A 24328-nucleotide genomic window follows, 5' to 3' on the forward strand; every position below is an offset into this window, starting at 1 on the left:
TCTCCATGACTCATATCAATATATAAACATTACAAATGCACTAAGCCTTCCAATAACACAATAGGTTCTTATTCCTTAGGCTGAATACTTCTTGGACATGAGACTGGTATGAGGCTGTGCATCTCCTGACAGTATTCACACAAGATGGATCGTAAGCATATGACTCAATGATGAGGTTAGAAGATGATAACTTGTCAACAGCACAGACGCCCTGTGTGTGATTTGTGATTTTATATAGGCCTGCTTGGCTAGAGTATTATACCTATGAAGTTGTATTACCTGTTGAGCCTCTGGGGAAGTGGTGATGTGGCTGTGAAACGTGCGTCAGGTATTAGTTGACGTTAGGCACTATAGGCTTGATTCACAAAGCGGTGCTAACTGTTAGCACGCCTGTGAAAACCCCCTTAGCACGTCTAAACTAGCTTTTCGCGTGCAAAACTTTAGGCGTGTAAAACTTTACACGCGCACTGCACAGGGCGCTCCGCGCGAAGTGCCCATTACAGAGAATCTGTATTGTTAAAATCGCACAAAAGTAAACATACCAGTGCGTTAGGGGACATCTCCTATTACCCTCTGTCACAATTTTGCCTCTCCTCGCCGCATTAAAAACAGTTTTAAAAAGTTTGTTTATAAACAAACAAAATGGCCACCAAAACAGGAAGTAGGTTGATGTACAGTATGTCCACACATAGAAAATACATCCATACACAAGCAAGCTGTATACAGCCTTACTTCTGAATCTCAAGAGATCACTTGTGTGTTTCTTTACCCCTGCAGAATCTCATGCACTGAAGTTTCAGGCTGCTCTTTTCTTCCTGCAAACAGCTTTGCCTTTGTCTGTAATTCCTCAGTATGTGAAAGCCCAGCCAGCTCAGAGGAAGATTTATCCAGCTTGTAAAAGATAAGAGAGAAGAGAGAAGCTGCCCTAATCTAAATAATACACAGGCAGTGTGCAGAGAGGGGCCTGGAAGGGTGAGTTCATAGCAGAACCACAACACTGAAGAACTTGGCAGCCTTCCAGACACAGGCCGACAAGTCTGACAGGGGAAAGATACATTGATTTATTACAGAGATGGTGATAGTAGAACGTGCTGCAGTGAGCCAGAACACATTAGAATAGCTTTTGGAACTTGTAGGATGATGAAAAACAGGATGCAATTTTTGTTACGGAGTCTCTTTAAAGCCTATGGGACTTTTGCGCGCGGAAAACTTTGCATACAAAACTTAGCGCGCGATCTGATTGAGAAATCCGGTGCTAACCTACTTATCACCCTGGTTAGCACGTCTAAAGACTTTAGACGTGCTAAGTAGGTTAGCACTGCTTTGCGAATCAAGCCCAATGTGTGTACCGATACAGCCAAGAAGAAATAAGGAAAAATAACCTATTGTGTTACTGTAGCACATCATATAATTTTTTATACAATATTGATGAGCTGACTTTACTGTAAATCCCTAATTTTGAACTGTTAGGCTCATCTACATTTTTTTCTCATTTGATTTAAAGGGGCATACATCAATTTGTAACACTACTGTACTGTATACAACAGTCATAAGGTAGCCATACATCTGAAGGTGGCCACTAATAGTCCAATTTCTAGCGAAAAATAATTTGATCGATCCGAAATTCTGATTGGATTGGTTGTAAATAATCTCCATTGATGGGCACAATCGATTATGAACGATTATAAAAATAGTCGTCCAATTGGATTTTGATCAAAGCAAAATTTGGATTTTCTAGTTGGTTGTGATAGATAGGATAGTTGATGGTGTAGTGAATTATTTTTCTTCCTATCAGAATTATCTGATCGCTCGAACGATTTTTCGCTAGAATTTGTATCATTAGAGGCTACCTTGAGGATGATGGGCAGATTGGACCAAGAGACAAATCTCTCCCTGATCAATTCTGATTGGAGAGAGATCTGTCGGCTTCCCCTACACCGCAGGCTGATTCATGCTGAAATCAATCTAGAATCAGCCTTGTGATGCCGGATTCACCGGCCCCACAATGTCAAATGTGCCTCCCCGGTGCACCATACTTGTCCGTGCCACGCGCAGGACCGTCCTCCGTCCATACACACGACGAATGTGGTTGCCGAAGTAACGTGGGCGTGTACGCCGGCAACCACGTGGGGCCCATATATGAATGGAGGACGGAGCCAATGGTGGACACAGACAGTTATAGTGCTCCGGGCACCGGGGAAGCACATTTGACATTAGCGAGGGCAGCACCAGAGGTTTGGTCACGTTCGTCACTCGTCCCGATATTGTTAGATCGACTACCAAGTCAATAAATGTATAGCCACCTATACTTTCTCAGTTCTGTCAGCTTAAAGATGAACTCCAGTGAAAATAATGTAATAAAAAAGTGCTTCATTTTTACATTAATTATGTATACATGATTTAGTCAGTGTTTGCCCATTGTAAAATCTTTCCTCTCCCTGATTTACATTCTGATATTAATCACATGGTGACGGTTTTATTGCTGGCAGGTGATGTCAGTGGAAGTAGCTGCTGCTTGCTTTTTTGGCAGTTGGAAACAGCTGTAAACAGTTATTTCCCACAAAACAACGAGGTTCACAGGCAGGAAACTGCCAGGGCCATGGTCCTCACAGTTTCCTGTGGGAGGGGTTTCACCACAATATCAGCCATACAGCGCCCCCTGATGGTCTGTTTGTGAAAAGGAATAGAATTCTCATGTAACAGGGGGTACCAGCTACTGATTGGGATGAAGTTCAGTTCTTGGTTACGGTTTCTCTTTAATTTTCCACCAAATATAAGACTTCATTGTAACAGTCCTTGTATTGGAGTGTAAGGTTCAGCATTGTGAGGGAAAAAAAATGATATAATCCTATAACTAAAAGAGAACAGTAGAGCTACTGGTGGAGATGGGAAGGAGAAGAAGATGTATATCCCTGTAACTGACAGTAGAGAACAGTACTACTGGAGGAGATAGGAAGGAGAAGAAGAGAAGCACGAGAGGAAATGAAGAAGGAGAGTAACCCTCTGACACAATCTCCCCGAAACCAAATGAAAGCTGATCTCCTCTGTGATCCCATAACTGTTTGATGGACAAAAGAGTCCTGGAGGGCTTGTCTGGAAAGAGACACTCGTCTTCCAGGTAATTGGACAGAGTATTAAGCCACTCTGTCAGACCGGGTACCGTTGCATCTATCCCATCCCTCCATGATGAGCCGCCTGCCAATCAACAACACATGGAGTATAAAAATACCCGTCAGTTTATTAGCCATAGCAAGGATAGCCAGAGGCCCATCATAGAGGATGTGCCTTGTAAACAAGAAGCAGAAAGAACACAACAACTGGGCAACAGGCCCAACAATATAAACCAGGGGTGTCAAACTCAATCATGTAAGCGGACAAAATCTAAAACATAGTCTAAGTCCCGGTCCAGTTTGTTTATTAACAAAGAGGGACACTTAAGCCACACCCCTGTCACACCCCTGATCACACCCCTGCCACCCCCCTAGTCAAGCATATCATAGAGATTTCATAAGAAAAATATATTGTTTTATAACTCAAACCACACTGGTCCTTTCTATCCTGGTTCATTTTCTTTTATATTAACATTTTAAAATTAGTAATATATCAGTTTAAAGGATGGGAATAAAATTTAGAGTCGATCAAACACATTTTTCAGTAGAGAAATATATATATTTACATAGAAAGAGGGATAAAGTCCTGAAAGAGGGACACATGAGGAGGAAAGAGGGACAGGGTTCCCAAAGAGGGACAGTCCCTCCAAAAGAGCGACAGTTAGGAGCTATGACATTTAACATTATGGAACAGTCTCAAACAAAGTGGCATAACTATAGTGAAAGTGGGGGGCGCTCCTCCCCCTTCTGCAGAGTAGTGCAGTGGGTTTGTATATAAGGGGATCAGTTTAGATAATGAAACCACACGATTTATATTCTTGAATCCAAGGCTCAATATCAGACACAGTGGGCACACTGTCTACACTTGCCAGCCATCAGTCAGGTGTCGGGTTGTATCTGGTTGGAGCAGATGCCCCTAAACACTTTTTCTCCCATATTATGTAGTCTTTACAGTGAGTGGAGATATATTCATGCTTTGTAAAGCCTGATGAAGGGTTATCAACCCGAAACGGATTAGTGTCATTGCCTGAAATACATTTTTTCATCTAGACAAGACAAGACAAATAACATTTATATGGCGCTTTTCTCCTGGCGGACTCAAAGCGCCAGAGCTGCAGCCACTAGGACGCGCTCTATAGGCAGTAGCAGTGTGAGGGAGATTTGCCTAAGGTCTCCTACTGAATAGGTGCTGGCTTACTGAACAGGCAGAGCCGAGATTCGAACCCTGGTCTCCTGCGTCAGAGGCAGAACCCTTAACCATTACACCATCCAGCCACACATGGCCTCAATTCTGGTAGCTATGTGAAGTAAATCTTTTTCTGTAGGTAAAATACCTCATGCGGTATTTTCCTCTTTTTTTGGCAATTCTGAAAGATTTTTCTCCATTTCTGAAAAGTAAGCAATTAGCATGCAGCAAATAAATAAAAGTAGTCTTTAAGGGCTGGAACCCACAAGAGCGTTTTTTTGAGCATTTTGGCAGCGCTGCGATACGCTAGCGTTTTGCCAAAACGCTCAGCTGATGTGAATGGATGGGGCAACTTCCACAGGAGCGAAACGCAAACGCAGGACCTGCAGCATTTTGGGAGCGTTAGCGCTTCAATGTAAAGTGTTGAAACGCTAGCAGAAACGCTCAGCAAAACCTAAACTGAGCGGTTTTGCTAGCGTTTTGCGGTTCAGCACACTGTAACAAAATTAAAAATAATTCACAGGACCAATCAGGATAAAAACGCGAAACGCAAACCGCTGAGCAAAAAAATACACTGTTGCAAAACGCGACCGACAACGCGCATGAATCCGCTTGCAAACCGCTCAGACAAAGTGGTTGCGTTTGCGGATTTCAGTGGGTTCCAGGCCTAATTGTCTTCCATAAGTTCGGATAGTCTTTGGAAGATTTTTCTTTTTTTTTTTTTTTTTAGGGCGAAAGGTGTATTTGATTACGTAGCAACCTATAAAAAGTATATTTATAGGCGTCCCTTATATAAAAAAAAATCCAGTAAATATTTGTAGTTTTATTTTTACTATTCTTTTCTATTACACAGCCTGAATTGGAACTACACTAAAACAGCAATAGGAACTCCACTAAAAACTGCAAACAAATTGACTTTACCTCCAGGTACAGGCAGGTCTTAAACTGATCAGTAAATTATGTGCTAACATGTAACCTCATTCTCATGAGAATAGCTACTTTCGGTAAATTACCTCATGAATTACCTCATAATTTACTTCATGAGGTAAAACATGACTAAAACCTACCATAATTGCTACATGTTACCTCATGAGTTACATTACCTCACATGAGGTAATTTGTTTGATAACCCTACCGGAATTGAGGAAAATTTTTATCATGTTTTACAATTTTTTATATAACGAAGTCTGATATTAAACTTTGGATTGAAGAATATATATTATGTGGTTTCATTATCTGAACTGATACGCTTTTATACAAACCTGTTGTTATTTTGAGTGTGGTGGCCTGCTCAAGTGGGGCTCTCCCCTTCTAAGCACATGCCTCTTCCGACTTACTCCCTATAGTAATGGAGTAGTGCAGTGGAGCAGTTATATATTTACCTTCTGCATTGCTGCTTCCTGACAGCCACATGTCCTATTCTGCACATCTCTGGCTCCTGAGGCATGTCACGTGATCAGGAAAAGGAGGTATGGTGGAAGCACAGAGCGTGGAGCTTCCAGGAAAAACAGTAAAAACAACATATCGCTGGAGCAGGTATATACACTTACCTAAAGGATTATTAGGAACACCATACTAATACGGTGTTTGACCCCCTTTCGCCTTCAGAACTGCCTTAATTCTACGTGGCATTGATTCAACAAGGTGCTGAAAGCATTCTTTAGAAATGTTGGCCCATATTGATAGGATAGCATCTTGCAGTTGATGGAGATTTGTGGGATGCACATCCAGGGCACAAAGCTCCCGTTCCATCACATCCCAAAGATGCTCTATTGGGTTGAGATCTGGTGACTGTGGGGGCCGTTTTGGTACAGTGAACTTTATTGCCATGTTCAAGAAACCAATTTGAAATGATTCGAGCTTTGTGACATGGTGCATTATCCTGCTGGAAGTTGCCATCAGAGGATGGGGTACATGGTGGTCATGAAGGGATGGACATGTTCAGAAACAATGCTCCGGTAGCCCGTGGCATTTAAACGATGTCCAATTGGCACTAAGGGGGCTAAAGTGTGCCAAGAAAACATCCCCCACACCATTACACCACCACTAGCAGACGGCACAGTGGTAACAAGGCATGATGGATCCATGTTCTCATTTTGTTTACTCCAAATTCTGACTCTGTCGAGACTCATCAGACCAGGCAACATTTTTCCAGTCTTCAATTGTCCAATTTTGGTGAGATTGCGCAAATTGTAGCCTCTTTTTCCTATTTGTAGTGGAGATGGGTGGTACTCAGTGGAGTCTTCTGCTGTTGTAACCCATCCGCCTCAAGGTTGTGCGTGTTGTGGCTTCACAAATGCTTTGCTGCATACCTCGGTTGTAACGAGTGGTTATTTCAGTCAACGTTGCTCTTCTATCAGCTTGAATCAGTCAGCCTATTCTCCACTGACCTCCAGCATCAACAAGGCATTTTCGCCCACAGGACTGCCGTATACTGGATGTTTTTCCCTTTTCACACCATTCTATGTAAACCTTAGAAATGGTTGTGCGTGAAAATCCCAGTAACTGAGCAGATTGTGAAATACTCAGACCGGCCCATCTGGCACCAACAACCATGCTACACTCAAAATTGCTTAAAGGACTTACGAGGCCAAGTACAGTAAAAAATAAAATAAAAAAAGTTAACTACCTGGATCAGCTTGTAAGGCACGGAGGACTAGTGTTGGGCGAACAGTGTTCGCCACTGTTCGGGTTCTGCAGAACATCACCCTGTTCGGGTGATGTTCGAGTTCGGCCGAACACCTGACGGTGCTCGGCCAAACCGTTCGGCCATATGGCCAAACTAAGAGCGCATGGCCGAACGTTCCCCGAACGTTCGGCTAGCGCTGTGATTGGCCGAACGGGTCACGTGGTTCGGACCCGAACGCGCTCTGATTGGCCGAACTGTCACGTGGTTCGGGTAAATAAATACCCGAACCACGTCATATCTCCGCCATTTGTCTGTGGGTTTAGCTTTGGGTAGGCAGGCAGGGTAGTTCGCGCTCCAGCCACGCTAGCCAGGGTCCCCCCCAGTCATTGTGTGTCACTGCTGGGAACAGTAGTACACCGCTCGTTCAGCCACACTATATAGCATTCTGTGTACTGTTCTGTGTCTGCTGGGAACAGTAGTACACCGCTCGTTCAGCCACACTATATAGCATTCTGTGTACTGTTCTGTGTCTGCTGGGAACAGTAGTACACCGCTCGTTCAGCCACACTATATAGCATTCTGTGTACTGTTCTGTGTCTGCTGGGAACAGTAGTACACCGCTCGTTCAGCCACACTATATAGCATTCTGTGTACTGTTCTGTGTCTGCTGGGAACAGTAGTACACCGCTCGTTCAGCCACACTATATAGCATTCTGTGTACTGTTCTGTGTCTGCTGGGAACAGTGGTACACCGCTCGTTCAGCCACACTATATAGCATTCTGTGTACTGTTCTGTGTCTGCTGGGAACAGTAGTACACCGCTCGTTCAGCCACACTATATAGCATTCTGTGTACTGTTCTGTGTCTGCTGGGAACAGTAGTACACCGCTCGTTCAGCCACACTATATAGCATTGTTTACTGACACTATATAGCAGACTATATAGCATTGTGTGTACACCGCTCAGCCAGACCATATACCATTGTTTACTGACACTCTGTGTACACCGCTCAGCCAGACTATATACCATTGTTTACTGCCACTCTGATTCTGCTGGGAACAGTAGTACACCGCTCGCTCAGCCAGACTATATACCATTGTTTACTGACACTCTGTGTACACCGCTCAGCCAGACTATATACCATTGTTTACTGCCACTCTGATTCTGCTGGGAACAGTAGTACACCGCTCGCTCAGCCAGACTATATACCATTGTTTACTGACACTATATAGCAGACTATATAGCATTGTGTGTACACCGCTCAGCCAGACTATATACCATTGTTTACTGACACTCTGTGTACACCGCTCAGCCAGACTATATACCATTGTTTACTGCCACTCTGATTCTGCTGGGAACAGTAGTACACCGCTCGCTCAGCCAGACTATATACCATTGTTTACTGACACTATATAGCAGACTATATAGCATTGTGTGTACACCGCTCAGCCAGACTATATACCATTGTTTACTGACACTCTGTGTACACCGCTCAGCCAGACTATATACCATTGTTTACTGCCACTCTGATTCTGCTGGGAACAGTAGTACACCGCTCGCTCAGCCAGACTATATACCATTGTTTACTGACACTATATAGCAGACTATATAGCATTGTGTGTACACCGCTCAGCCAGACTATATACCATTGTTTACTGACACTCTGTGTACACCGCTCAGCCAGACTATATACCATTGTTTACTGCCACTCTGATTCTGCTGGGAACAGTAGTACACCGCTCGCTCAGCCAGACTATATACCATTGTTTACTGACACTATATAGCAGACTATATAGCATTGTGTGTACACCGCTCAGCCAGACTATATACCATTGTTTACTGACACTCTGTGTACACCGCTCAGCCAGACTATATACCATTGTTTACTGCCACTCTGATTCTGCTGGGAACAGTAGTACACCGCTCGCTCAGCCAGACTATATACCATTGTTTACTGACACTATATAGCAGACTATATAGCATTGTGTGTACACCGCTCAGCCAGACTATATACCATTGTTTACTGACACTCTGTGTACACCGCTCAGCCAGACTATATACCATTGTTTACTGCCACTCTGATTCTGCTGGGAACAGTAGTACACCGCTCGCTCAGCCAGACTATATACCATTGTTTACTGACACTCTGTGTACACCGCTCAGCCAGACTATATACCATTGTTTACTGCCACTCTGATTCTGCTGGGAACAGTAGTACACCGCTCGCTCAGCCAGACTATATAGCATTGTGTTTACTGCCACTCTGTGTACACCGCTCAGCCACACTATATAGCATTGCGTACTCTGCCAGTCAGTGTGTATATTGCTGGGATCAGTAATACTCCACTCACCGTCAACCACTATATGAGCTCAACATGAGTTCCCCAGAGACCTCCGCTGTGAGCAGCACTCCCAACAACAGCAACAGCCAACGCCCCACGCAAGCTATAACATCCACCCCAGCAGCCAGTGGTCAGCAGCAGCCCTCCCCGGAGGAGAACGTTGTGTCCATCAGTCCGTCGCCAGAGCGATTAATGAGGGCTGCCATTGAGGAGATGATGGGGCCTGATGTGGAGGAGGAGGTCTGGCTCAGGCCAGCATCCCAAGTTAATGTTGAGGACGATGAGGGGTCTGTGTCTGGGGATGTTGGGGTGGCAGAGGTGGTGGGTGGGTCAGACTCAGGAGAAGAGTTGTATGATGAGGATGATGATCGGGACCATCTGTATGTGCCTCAGAGTCCGACCCCGGAAAACATGTTGTATCGTGTGTTTAGGTACTAAAATCTGCGTTCCCTCCCAGTAGTGTTGGGCGAACAGTGTTTGCCACTGTTCGGGTTCTGCAGAACATCACCCTGTTCGGGGTGACTATATAGCAGACTATATAGCATTGTGTTTAATGCCACTCTGTGTACACGGCTCAGCCACACTATATAGCATTGTGTTTACTTCCACTCTGTGTCTGCTGGGAACAGTAGTACACCGCTCACCCGCCACTGTATAGCATTGTGCTCTGTGTCACTGCTGACAATAGTGGTACACCGCTCACCCACCACTGTATAGCATTTCTGTACTGCCACTGTACTGCTGCCAGTCAGCGTGTACTTTAAGGATAAGTGAAATGAGGAAGGAATCCGGTGAAAGAGGGAGGGGCAAGGGAAGAGGTGTTTCCCCTGACGGTTCACGTACAGGCCACAGGGGAGCACCCAAGAAAACCCACTCAATACTGCCCATGTTGTCCAGGACAACAACCCTCACAGATCCAAAAGAACAGGACCAGATAATTACTTGGATGACCTCTCAAGCGTCCAGCAGTGGGTTAAGCAGCACCAGCACATCACGCACGAGGTCCGAGTCCTCAGCCAGTTAAAGTCTGGGCTTTCTTTGAAGACTGCACTGAGGATGTTACCATGGCGATTTGCAAGGTGTGCAAGACCCGCCTGAGCAGGGGGAAAAGTATTAACAACCTCTCCACCACCAGCATGAGCCGCCACATTCTATCCAAACATCCCACTCTGTGGGCAAACGCGGCAGGACAGGGTACCACCAGCAACACTGCCTCCCTTGGGTTCACCAGACTCACCACCAGACCCGCCTCAGCAGCAGCAGTAGCCCAGCCATTGCGTGGTTCACAACATTCACAAACATCAGACGATGCTGACACTGTCACTTTCCGGACTAGTGCTCTTGAGGTCTCCCAGTGTTCATCAAACACAACAACCAACAGCCCTTCGGTGTGCAGCGCTACGGTTGAGTTGTCTGTCTCTGAGATGTTTGAGCACAAGAGGAAATTGCCAGCAAATGACCCCCGGGCCGTGGCAGTAACAGCCAGCCAGCATAGCCAAGCTTCTGGCCTGCGAAATGCTGCCATATCGAGTGGTGGAGACAAACAGCTTCAAGGGCATGATGTCAGTGGCCATCCCACGTTACGTGGTTCCCAGCCGCTACCACTTTGCGTGCTCTGCAGTGCCTGAGTTGCATGAGCACGTGGTCAGCTAAATAACCCGAAGCTTGAAGAATGCCGTTGCCTGCAAGGTTCACCTCACCACTGACACCTGGACGAGTGCGTTCGGCCAGGGTCGATACATCTCCCTTACCGCGCACTGGGTGAACCTTGTGGAGCCTGGCAGCGATTCCTCACCTGCTACGGCGCGGGTGTTGCCCACGCCGCAAACAGCTGCACCGCCGTCCCTCCCACTGGATAACAACAGCAGCACCTACCTCTCTGACTCCTTCTCCTCCAACGCATCTCAAAGCTGTACCTCATCCGGAAACGCTAACCCAGCACCAGCAGCAGTAGGATCGTGGAAGCAGTGCAGCACAGCTGTTGGCATGCGTCAGCAAGCGTTGCTGAAGCTGATCTGCCTTGGGGATAAGCAGCACACAGGGGAGGAAATTTGGAGGGGAATAAAGGAACAGACGGATTTGTGGCTGGCACCGCTGGACCTGAAACCGGGCATGAAGCTAGACACCTGGCACGAACTGGCAATGTACGCAATAGAGGTGCTGGCTTGCCCGGCAGCCAGCGTTATGTCGGAACGCTGTTTCAGTGCTGCCGGAGGCATCATCACAGATCGGCGTATCCGCCTCTCCACAGAAAATGCAGACCGTCTGACTCAAATTAAAATGAATCAATCCTGGATTGGAAACGACTACGCAACACTCCTGGACCCCAACCAAGTAACATGACCGATGAACATCTGGGATGGTTTAGCGTTTCCGGTCCCTGTTTATTGAACCTCTCATCTGTATTACATTTATGACTGCATGGCGGCAAAAAGCATTGCTGCTATATCCGCACGCTTTTTGTCCTCATGCAAGGCCTGGGTTGTTGTGTCTCACAAAGCGTGGCCTTCTCCTCCTGCGCCTCCTCCTGTTCCATCACGTGTGCTGCTGCTGCTGCTGCTGCTGCTGGGTTACCGTTGCCGGTCCCTGTTTATGGAACCTCTTATCTTTATTACATTTATGACTACATGGCGGTACAAAGCATGCTATCCGCACGCTTTTTGTCCTCATGCAAGGCCTGGGTTGTTGTGTCTCACAAAGCGTGGCCTTCTCCTCCTGCGCCTCCTCCTGTTCCATCACGTGTGCTGCTGCTGCTGCTGCTGCTGGGTTAGCGTTGCCGCGTGGTCCCTGTTTATTGAACCTCTTATCTTTATTACATTTATGACTACATGGCGGTACAAAGCATGCTATCCGCACGCTTTTTGTCCTCATGCAAGGCCTGGGTTGTTGTGTCTCACAAAGCGTGGCCTTCTCCTCCTGCGCCTCCTCCTGTTCCATCACGTGTGCTGCTGCTGCTGCTGCTGCTGCTGGGTTACCGTTGCCGGTCCCTGTTTATGGAACCTCTTATCTTTATTACATTTATGACTACATGGCGGTACAAAGCATGCTATCCGCACGCTTTTTGTCCTCATGCAAGGCCTGGGTTGTTGTGTCTCACAAAGCGTGGCCTTCTCCTCCTGCGCCTCCTCCTGTTCCATCACGTGTGCTGCTGCTGCTGCTGCTGCTGGGTTAGCGTTGCCGCGTGGTCCCTGTTTATTGAACCTCTTATCTTTATTACATTTATGACTACATGGCGGTACAAAGCATGCTATCCGCACGCTTTTTGTCCTCATGCAAGGCCTGGGTTGTTGTGTCTCACAAAGCGTGGCCTTCTCCTCCTGCGCCTCCTCCTGTTCCATCACGTGTGCTGCTGCTGGGTTAGCGTTGCCGCGTGGTCCCTGTTTATTGAACCACTTATCTTTATTACATTTATGACTGCATGGTGGTACAAAGCATGCTATCCGCACGCTTCTTGTCCTCATGCAAGGCCTGGGTTGTTGTGTCTCAAAGTGTGGCCTTCTCCTCCTGCGCCACCCTCCTCCTGTTCCATCACGTGTGCTGCTGCTGGGTTAGCATTACCGGTCCCTTTTCCTGGAACCTCTTATATGTATTACATTTATGACTGCATGCCGACAAAAAGCATGTTACCTGTGCAAAGAAAACAGACATTTCCCGCATTTAAAAGACAGTTTTCCCTTTGAAACTTTAAAATCGATTTTCTCAAAAACTATAAGCTCTTTTTGCTAAAAATTTTTTTCCTCTTGTACCCACTCCCAAGGTGCACATACCCTGTAAATTTGGGGTATGTAGCATGTAAGGAGGCTTTACAAACCACAAAAGTTCGGGTCCCCATTGACTTCCATTATGTTCGGAGTTCGGGTCGAACACCCGAACATCGCGGCCATGTTCGGCCTGTTCGGCCCGAACCCGAACATCTAGATGTTCGCCCAACACTACGGAGGACGCCGTCCACGGCCTCCGTGCCGTTCCGCCTGGTCCCCGCCGCCGAACAGCCCACCGAATGGTCCCCGACTGCGCGGCCCGGTTCGGGCTCCCCAGCCTGTACCAAGATGGCCGCCGGAGCTGGCCGCGGCTGCGCAGTCCGCATAGCCGCGAGTGCGGCTGCGCAGCTCTAAGGCCAACCCCCAGATCACGTAACAGTAGCGTGGATCTGGGGGTTGGCCTTATAGCTGCGCAGCCGCACTCGCGGCTATGCGGACTGCGCAGCCGTGGAAAGCTCCGGCGGCCATCTTGGTACAGGCTGGTGAGCCCGGGCCGCGCGGTCGGGGACCGTTCGGGGGGCTGTTCGGCGGCGGGGACCAGGCGGAACGGCACGGAGGCCGCGGACGGCGTCCAACGTGCCTTACAAGCTGATCCAGGTAGCTAACTTTTTTTATTTTTTTTTACTGTACTTGGCTTCGTAAGTCCTTTAATCCCCTTTCTTTCCCATTCTGACATTCAGTTTGGTGTTCAGGAGATTGTCTTGACCAGGACCACACCCCTAAATGCATTGAAGCAACTGCCATGTGACTGGTTGATTAGATAACTGCATTCATGAGAAATTGAACAGGTGTTCCTAATAATCCTTTAAGTAAGTGTATTAGGGCCCGTTTCCACTATAGCGTTGCGGAATCGCCGGCGAATCACTGCAGGCAAATCGCATGCGGGTGCGATTCCGCATGCGTTTTTTTGCCGCGATTTTGCATGCAATTTCGCATAGGTTAGGGTGATGCGATTTTAACTATGTCACTGCCTGTGTGAATTAACATGGATACCTATGCAAAATTGCATGCAAATTCGTGGCAAAAACGCATGGGGAAAACGCATGCGATTTCCTTATTAAATACATTGCGTGCGATTCGCCTGCATTCCACACGCAGGCGAATTCTGAGGGCTGTACCATGCAGAAAAATCCTGCACAGAAAAACGCACAGCAAAACTGACAAGTGGAAAGAGGCCCATCCACTTGTATTGGCTGTGCGAATCTGCATGCGGGCAACGCATGCGGATTCGCGATAGTGGAAACGGGCCCTTACACTGCTCTGCTGCACTACTCTGAAATGTGGAGAGAGAGAGTACGGGGGGAGGGGGCAAGGGGTAGTTTACCAGCCACCATAAGTGGTGGGGTTTGGATCCCAGGAGGAGATCCCCATGGGCTATTGCTGCACCCCACCACACACTGACAATGTCTTAATTTGGAATATTGTCACACGTGTTTTCCTCTGGATGGGAGGGCAGTGTGCTTTCATTCTGTATACTGTTTACAATGATGGTAATTTGAAGCTCTCGAGGGCCACATAAATTTTTTTTTTAACCTATTTTTTCTTTTTTAACATGTAGCTAGCCTAGTGCTAGCTACATGCTTACCCCCTCCCTGCGTCATCCCCCTACCTTCTGATCGCCGCCGGCGCGCTTGCCCATAAGGAAATCCCGTTCTGAACGGGATTTCCTCGAGGGCTTCCCCCGTCGACGAACGGAGTGACATCATCGACTTTGTGACATCATAGGGAGTCCCGATCCACACCATAGCGCAACCTGGTGGCGATTGGCCAGGCTGTGCTAGAGGTATGCGGGGGGGGGGGCTGTATCATTGTGGGTAGCGGCGGATTGGCGGCGAGCGGCGGAGATCGAACCAAACACGCAGCTAGCAAAATGCTAGCTGCGTGTTTGATAAAAAAATTATGCAAAGCGACCCAGCAGGGCCTAAGAAATCCTCTGCAGCGGCTTACCCCGTATTCAGCACAGGGTTACCGCTAAGAAGGTTAACTACCAATATTTTTCTGTCTGCATTTCTGGGTGCCCCAATTTCCATACACCTTTATTCAATAGACGCCTCAGCAGGGAGTTGTGTTTGCTGAGTACTCATGTGACTTAAAGAGAAGCTGTAACCAAGAATTGAACTTCATCCCAATCAGTAGCTGATACCCCCTTTTACATGAGAAATCTTTTCCTTTTCACAAATGGATCATCAGGGGGCTCTGTACGGCTGATATTGTGGTGATCCCGCAGTGTGATGTCAGTACCATGGTCCTGACCGTTTCCTGTCTGTGTACCTCATTGCATTGTGGTAAATAACAGCTGTTTACAGCTGGGTCAATCTGCCAAAAAAGCAAGCAGCATCTCCTTCCACTGACATCACCTGCCAGCAGTAAAAATGTCACCATGTGATAAATGTCAGAGTGTAAATCAGGGAGAGGAAAGATTTTACAATGGGCAAACACTGACTAAATCATTTATACATAATTATTGTAAAAATTCAGCAAGTTTGTTCATTACGTTATTTTCACTGGAGTTCCTCTTTAAGTTGGAGGAGAAGATGACGGTTAGTGAACTTTTTTCTTCTTTTTTGTTTTTGTGGCTGGAAGAAAAACCTCTTGTCATGTAACTGCGTCAGTATTTGAAGTCTGCGCTGCTCCCATGTGTAGTCATGTCCCCTGAGAGCGCCATGTTTCTTCTCAAGCCATGATACTGTCCCCTCTGACTTTTTAATTATCAAAGTCATCCTCTAAGCCCCATTAGCCGTGCGCCGCCCCCAGCCTTGTGCGCGGCTTTGTATGGCGCACATCACAGGACAGTAAATCACGGCTCGCTATTCCTCCTGCCTGACAGATGTATAAATGGTGCTCTGAATTATTCAAATCCTCGTCTAAATAATATATCGCATAAGAATATATTTCTTGGGATCGAAAGCGTCCAACTAGACCCCGAGCAAACTCACCAAAAAATGTACTCTCAGGGCCGCTTACTTATTTATCATTGTGAAATATTTCTCTTGTATCTCCGGCGAGGAACAACCACAGTCCCGTGTCACGGAGAGCCGCTGACCGTGAACGGCGACCTGAAATGGCGCTGCTTGTTAAAGGGACTCCGAGCAGTGCAGAAACTATGGAAAGATGCATATCATTTTAAAGCTCTCTTTCTCCTCTTCCCAATGATATATAAACCGCCACCTTACGCCTTTTAGTTTTCGCTATTTTTGCGATTGAAATTGCCGCGGCTGCGATTTCAATCGCGAAAATAGAGAAAACTAAAAGGCGTAGGGCAACGATTTAGGTGTCGCCAGAAAGAGGAGAAAGAGAGCTTTAAAATGATATCCATCTTTCCATAGTTACTTGTATTACACAGGGCAACACTTTCCCCAGTGTCAGCAGCTCCATTCAGCAGAAAAAGTCGGCCTGTGTAATACAAGTAACTATGGAAAGATGGATATCATTTTAAAGCTCTCTTTCTCCTCTTTCTGGCGACACCTAAATCGTCAACCTACGTCTTTTAGTTTTCTCTATTTCCGCGATTGAAATTGCGGCCGCGGCAATTTCAATCGCGAAAATAGCGAAAACTAAAAGGCGTAGGGCGGCGGTTTATATATCATTGGAAAGAGGAGAAAGAGACCTTTAAAATGATATGCATCTTTCCATAGTTTCTGCACTGCTCGGAGTCCCTTTAAGGCGGAACGCCGGGCGTCGCACTGAACATGGCTCTAGGTGTTGCTATACTGGCATATATTAAAGAGGAACTGTAAACAAGGATTGGACTTCATCCCAATCAGTAGCTGATACCCCCTTTCCCATGAGAAATCTTTTCCTTTTCTCAAACGGATCATCAGGGGAGTCTGTATGGGTGATATTGTGGTGAAACCCCTCCCACAGTGTGATGTCAGGACCGAGGTTCTGACAGCTTCCTGTCTGTGAAACTTGTTGCATTGTGGGAAATAATGGCTTTTTCCAACTGCCAAGCAACCAGGATCTTCCTCTGTGCATATGTTTATCATCAAAAAAACCAACCTTTTAGGGCCTGTTTACATTTGTGAATGGGAGCCGATGCGGCTACGCATCATTTCCGCTCTCTTTCACGTCACTTCCGCATCAGGAGATGTGAGAATCTTCAGCATGTAATGGAAACTGTTCCATTGCTGTGCATTGATTATAGTACAGTGGAAAGGCCATTGCATTGTTAGTGGGTATGGGGATAAATAATGGCAGTTGTTGCTGACTAGTTTTTTTTCATGTGTGCCAGTAGTAAAGATAATGACCTGCAGGCCGATTGTGGATTAAACAATATAACAAATTACATGGCGAATATCAATAATTTCTTAATGTACCTTCTATTTTTTTACTTTTCACTTTGCAATGTATTGATTTCTTTTTTTTCCCCTTTTCGCTAAAGTTCCTCTTTAAAAAAATAACAACAATTAAGTCCAAATTTGAATTTTTAATAAGAGATTCAGCTCTTGCTGTTGTGCTTGTTGGGAGAGGCAGCAATTTTATGGGTGTGACTTGCATTTAGAATTATATGCTAGCATGACATACAGTGAAACACCTGACTCCCATATTGCATATTGACTTTATAGTTATCCCGCCTGCCTTTGACCCAAAGTCATTTATTCTGTGAGAAAAACATACATCTCACCTTAGTCACTGCATTTAGTAGTTAGTACTGGAAGCAGCCATCTTAAATAATGTTGTAATATCCAGTTCGGTCTGTAAGGGTCGGGTTCCCGCTTGAAAGAAAATGTATCTTGGTGGGTTTTCTGAATCATACAAAAATGCAGTAAATGGATCCTAATGTTAAAAATAGCACATCCACAAGGAGTTTTAGTTCCACTATTGTAAACAACCCACTGAAGTCCAAATACCACCATTGTATACACTACACAGGATTCCAAATTCTACCTTTGTACACATCCCACGGATTTCCAAGCCTCCCCAATGGTACACACCACATAGGCATCTAAGTCCCACCAGTGGTACACATACTCTGAGAGTCAAAGTTTGACCATTGTACACATCCCCCAGGAGTCCAAGTCCCACCATTAAACACATCCCCCAGGAATCCAAGTCCCACCATTGTACACATCCCACAGGAGTCCCAGTCCCACCATTGTACACATCCCACAGGAGTCCCAGTCCCACCATTGTACACATCCCACAGGAGTCCCAGTCCCACCATTGTACACATCCCACAGGAGTCCCAGTCCCACCATTAAACACATCCCCCTCCAAGTCCCACCATTGTACACATCCCACAGGAGTCCCAGTCCCACCATTTTACACATCCCACAGGAGTCCCAGTCCCACCATTGTACACATCCCACAGGAGTCCCAGTCCCACCATTGTACACATCCCACAGGAGTCCAAGTCCCAGTCCCACCATTGTACACATTCCCCAAGTCGTAGTGGAATGTGGAATGTTGTCTCACAGTCGCTAATGCTTATGCCGGAGTATTTGACAGGAGTGCTCAGTAAAGCTGTAATCAACCAGTTAGCACTTCCTTATGAATTTGACTTTATCATAAGACACAATTCAGAAGCCAACATTTTAGGACCACACCGGGCAGCAGCTGCTCGCGCACTGCACATCTTGCGCACTGCACATCTCGCGCACTGCACATCTCACGCACTGCACATCTCGCGCACTGCACATCTCACGCACTGCACATCTCGCGCACTGCACATCTCACGCACTGCACATCTCACGCACTGCACATCTCACGCACTGCACATCTCGCACACTGCACATCTCATGCACTGCACATCTCGCGCATTGCACATCTCGCGCATTGCACATCTCGCGCACTGCACATCTCGCGCACTGCACATCTCGCACACTGCACATCTCGCGCACTGCACATCTCGCACTGCACATCTCACGCACTGCACATCTCGCGCATTGCACATCTCACGCACTGCACATCTCGCGCATTGCACATCTCGCGCATTGCACATCTCGCACACTGCACATCTCGCGCACTGCACATCTCGCACTGCACATCTCACGCACTGCACATCTCGCACACTGCACATCTCGCACACTGCACATCTCGCGCACTGCACATCTCGCACTGCACATCTCACGCACTGCACATCTCGCGCATTGCACATCTCGCGCACTGCACATCTCGCGCACTGCACATCTCGCGCACAGCACATCTCACGCACTGCACATCTCGCACACTGCACATCTCGCACTGCACATCTCGCACACTGCACATCTCACGCACTGCACATCTCGCACACTGCACATCTCACGCACTGCACATCTCGCGCACTGCACATCTCGCGCACTGCACATCTCGCGCACTGCACATCTCGCACACTGCACATCTCGCGCACTGCACATCTCGCGCACTGCACATCTTGCACATTGCACATCACAGCTGTGAGTGCACAGAGGTCAATTCACCAACAAATCCTGTTGATTCAGTTTAGAGCAGCAGACAGATTATTGCCATTGAGCAATTTTGATAAAGTGACCCCATGTGGTACCGAAACATTCAGGATCCCTTGAAAGGTCAGTATGCTGTTGTTTATCTTTTAGATCAGAAAGCAGTGGTGTTGCTAGCCCCAAAGCTCAGTGGCACGTGCCCTGGATCTATTCTGGGGTGCCCCGGATGTCCCCCAGGTAGAGTCAGCTGTGGTACCTCAATGGCAGGCATGCTGGGAGCTGTGGTGCATCAATCAGGGGTATGCTGGGTGCTGTGGGGCCTCTATGTGGACATACTGGGTGCTATGGTGCCATGCTGGGCACTGTGATGCCTTTATGGGGAAATGCAGGGAGCTGTGGTTCTTCTATGGGAGCATGCTGGGAGTTGTGGTGCCTCAATGGGAGGCCTGTGGAAGCATGGGAGGGGGTCCAATAGATGATCAGGGAATGCTATGGGGGAGACTGCCAGACAACCTGGCAGCAGGCCAGCCCACCCAGCAGGAAGCCAGACCACCCAGCACAGAAGCCCGGTAACTCAGCCTAGTTATTTTTAAAGGGCCACTACAGCAAAAAAACTGTAAAATGTTAAATATGTGCAAACATACCGTATACAAATAAGAAGTATGTTTCTTCAAGAGTAAAATGAGCCTTAAATTACTTTTCTCCTATGTTGCTGTCACTTACAGTGGGTTGCAAAAATAGTCGGCCCCCTTGAAGTTTTCCACATTTTGTCACATTACTGCCACACACATGCATCAATTTTATTGAAATTCCACGTGAAAGACCAATACAAAGTGGTGTACATGTTAGAAGTGGATCGAAAATCATACATCATTCCAAACATTTTTTACAAATAACTGCAAAGTGGGGTGTGCGTAATTATTCAGCCCCCTGAGTCAATACTTTGTAGAACCACCTTTTGCTGCAATTACAGCTTCCAGTCTTTTAGGTTATGTCTCTACCAGCTTTGCACATCTAGGGACTGAAATCCTTGCCCATTCTTCTTTGCAAAACAGCTCCAGCTCAGTCAGATTAGATGGACAGCGTTTGTGAACAGCAGTTTTCAGATCTTGCCACAGATTCTCGATTGGATTTAGATCTGGACTTTGACTGGGCCATTCTAACACATAGATTTGTTTTGTTTTAAACCATTCCATTGTTGCCCTGGCTTTATGTTTAGGGTCATTCTCCTGCTGGGAGGTTCCTCCGCCCCAGTCTCAAGTCTTTGGCAGTCTCCAAGAGATTTTCTTCCAAGTTTGCCCTGTATTTGGCTCCATCCATCTTCCCATCAACTCTGACCAGCTTCCCTGTCCCTGCTGAAGAGATGCACCCACCGAGCATGATGCTGCCACCACCATATTTGACAGTGGGGATGCTGTGTTCAGAGTGATTGATGCGCAGTGTTAGTTTTCTGCCACACATAGCGTTTTGCATTTTGGCCAAAAAGTTCCATTTTGGTCTCATCTGACCAGAGCAGCTTCTTCCACATGGTTGCTGTGTCTCCCCCCCCCCCCCTCCCATGGCTTGTGGCACTGCAAACTGGACTTCTTATGCTTTCTGTTAACAATGGCTTTCTTCTTGCCACTCTTCCATAAAGGCCAACTTTGTGCAGTGCATGACTAATAGTTGTCCTATGGACAGATTCCCCCACCTGAGCTGTAGATCTCTGCAGCTCATCCAGAGTCACCATGGGCCTCTTGACTGCATTTCTGATCAGCGCTCTCCTTGTTTGGCCTGTGAGTTTAGGTGGACGGCCTTGTCTTGGTAGGTTTACAGTTGTGCCATACTCCTTCCATTTCTGAATGATCGCTTGAAAGGTGCTCCTTGGGATGTTCAAGGCTTTGGAAATATTTTTGTAGCCTAAGCCTGCTTTAAATTTCTCAATAACTTGATCCCTGACCTGTCTTGTGTGTTCTTTGGACTTCACGGTGTTGTTGCTCCCAATATTCTCTTAGACAACCTCTGAGGTCCTCACAGTGTAGCTGTTTTTGTACTGACATTAGATTACACACAGGTGCACTCCATTTAGTCATTAGCACTCATCAGGCAATGTCTATAGGCAACTGACTGCACTCAGATCAAAAGGGGCTGAATAATTATGCACACACCACTTTGCAGTTATTTATTTGTAAAAAATGTTTGGAATCATGTATGATTTTCGTTCCACTTCTCATGTGTACACCACTTTGTGTTGGTCTTTCATGTGGAATTTCAATAAAATTGATTCATGTTTGTGGCAGTAATATGACAAAATGTGGAAAACTTCAAGGGGGCTGAATACTTTTGCAACCCACTGTATATCCCTGAGAATCCCCTATAAAGAGATGGACTAGTCCTAAACCTGTCACTTCTGTCAGATTTCTTCAACCTACTGTAAGTGACAGCAACATAGGAGAAAAGTAATTTATGGCTTATTTTACTCTGGCAAAAATGTACTTCTTATTTGTATATGTTTGCACCTATTTTAAATTTTACAGTTTTTCGCTGTAGTGCTCCTTTAAGTGACACTGCCTATGTATGTGATATGCTGCACTTTTGTTTATTGTATTAATGGAGGGGGGGGGGGGGGGGGGGTTCATACAACATTTTGCTGGGCAGGCCTACTTAGACTACTGTTAAGTTCATGTAAATTTAGCTCCACCCATGAACACAGCCACATTATGGTGCATGGCCACACCCATTTTCCGTCTGGAATGCCCAAAAGTGCCTCGGAACTCTTAGGACCCTAGCAACGCCCCTGGCAGAAAGGAAGTTCTAAGTACAGGTCCACTTTATATGTATAAAAACAGCCCTGTCTTGTGCGCTCGTTCCGGGTCACCGACCACCCAAGCGGTGAAGGTGTAGAGCGACAACCCAGGAAATTAAAAGCTTCTAAAACGTTGGCGTTGGCGGCAGCCAGATAGGCTCATAATCGCTGGAGCCATGTGCGCGACCCCTATAAGTGCACTCCCGTGCGTGCGAGCCCATCTCTATAATTGAGCCTCGCCGTCTCTCGCTGGGTGAGGATATCTGTTGCGCCTCTCCGGAGGACGCAGCAAGTCTCCGGTGACACGGAAGCGTTTGTGATGTGCTGCAAATTAAAATGTTGTATGGTAATAAAACAATTATTTCTTGCGTGTCAGGAGAGTTGAAATCGGATATAATTATATGTTTATTCGATGTTAAGCTGTTTCCTGTCAAGGTTGTTTTTAATTGGTAGACTTGCTGTTTCGGGATCGCCGGTGGTCACCCAGGCAGAAAATCACACTGCTTGTACAAATCTTCTGATGATCTGCAAATAATCGCAGCTTTTTCAAGCTAGTCTCTCTCTATCTCTGCGTTTTCACTATCTCCTCTATCTAGGGAACCATCGCCTAGGGCGAGTACTGAAGCTGCACCCCAGGCGTGACATGGGGACAACTTTAAAGAGGCCCTGTAGTGACTTATAGTAGAATGCAGTATATTATTCAGGAGACCCACTTGTACAGTATTTTTTGCAGCATCATAAACAGTTCCTATAGCTATATATTGTGATACATTGGTATGTATCCCCGCCCTCCCAGTGATGTCACAGCCTAGGCTGTTTAGCTACGCAGAATTCTCCACCCAGAGCATTGTAAGAGACCAGGGCCCATATGCAATTAACTTTTTCTCCTGAGTTTTCTCCTAGGAGAAAATGTTTCATGATCTTTTTGGAAAAAAAAAACAAAAAACTTTTCATTACTTTGCAACTGAAAATGTACCAAAAAGTAGGTGAAAAAGTACTATCGTAATTATTCTGAGTATTTTCTTGCTCGCTGGTGGTTTAAAGGGCATTTTACTGACAATTTTGAAAATATCAGCTTGTAGAAAACTCAGGAGAAAAAGTTAATTGCATATGGGCCCAGGTATTATTTGTACTTTCTTCAATATGCTCGGTCAGTAAACAAACATTCAGTAAACAAAGCAGTACTGTAAAGCTGTCGCCACCTGTGACATTTTTAGAATGTAAATCAGTGTGAGGAAATATTTTACAATAAGCAGACACTGTCTGTCTCTTACTTTACTCTCTGTTGTGTCTTTCTTACTTCAGTGTTCTCCTCAGGCTCTTTTAGCCGAGTGCTCCACCCGGCTGTCATCGGCTCACCTTCTCCTATGCTGTAAGCACAGTTGCGCACAGAAGCACCGGCCCTGCATTCTCCTTTTGCCCCACCCGGCTACTATTTCATGCCACCCGGCTGGAAAAAAATTCTGGGGAGAACACGGCACTTGACTATCTCCTTCCTCCCTCTGAACTCACCTCCCCCCCCCAAGAAACTTGTATTTATCTCTCTGTATTTGTTGTTTTTTCCTTTCACTTTGTCTATCTTTCTCCCTCTTGTCATAAATTTCACCCAATTCTCTTTACTTCTTTATTCCTATCTGTGTCTTTTTATCTTCTTCCTTCCCTTTTTTTCTGACTTTCACCCCAAAAACTGACTTGACGCTTTCTGTCCCATTTTGTCTCTCTCTCTCTCCCCTTTCTAATCTTTCCTCTCATTTGTTGTCCACTTTGTTGTCTGTCCCTCTCTGCCCTCCTGCCTCTCGCATGGTTCCTGTCCAGGGTCGGTTCTCTCCTGAAGCAAGGTGAAACACTGGTATCAGGCGCAGAGATTACAGGGGCAGCATGTGTGTACTGGGTTTACACTAACAGCATGCAGTCAGAGTAGGAGGAGAAGCGGGAGGAGAGCGAGATGAAGAGGCCATCATTGGGGAAAAGCAGCTTGTTGTGCTGTGTGAGGAGTCTGACAGTGAGTGAGGAGGGGGAGAGGCAGGAGAGAGTCATTGGGGAAAAGCAGCTTGTTGTGCTGTGTGAGGAGTCTGACAGTGAGTGAGGAGGGGGGAGGCAGGAGAGCAGCAGTGTTTCATTTGACTAGCACAGCA

At 46.5% G+C, this 24328-nt stretch overlaps 1 protein-coding gene across 2 annotated transcripts in view; it reads left to right on the forward strand.

Annotated features, from left to right (window-relative positions):
* Nucleotides 1-24328, forward strand: part of IGSF21 (immunoglobin superfamily member 21) — an 826399-nt gene that overhangs the window by 441047 nt on the left and 361024 nt on the right. The window lies entirely within an intron of this gene.

Source organism: Hyperolius riggenbachi, chromosome 6, assembly GCF_040937935.1.
Source record: "Hyperolius riggenbachi isolate aHypRig1 chromosome 6, aHypRig1.pri, whole genome shotgun sequence".
In the NCBI taxonomy this organism is placed as follows: domain Eukaryota; kingdom Metazoa; phylum Chordata; class Amphibia; order Anura; family Hyperoliidae; genus Hyperolius; species Hyperolius riggenbachi.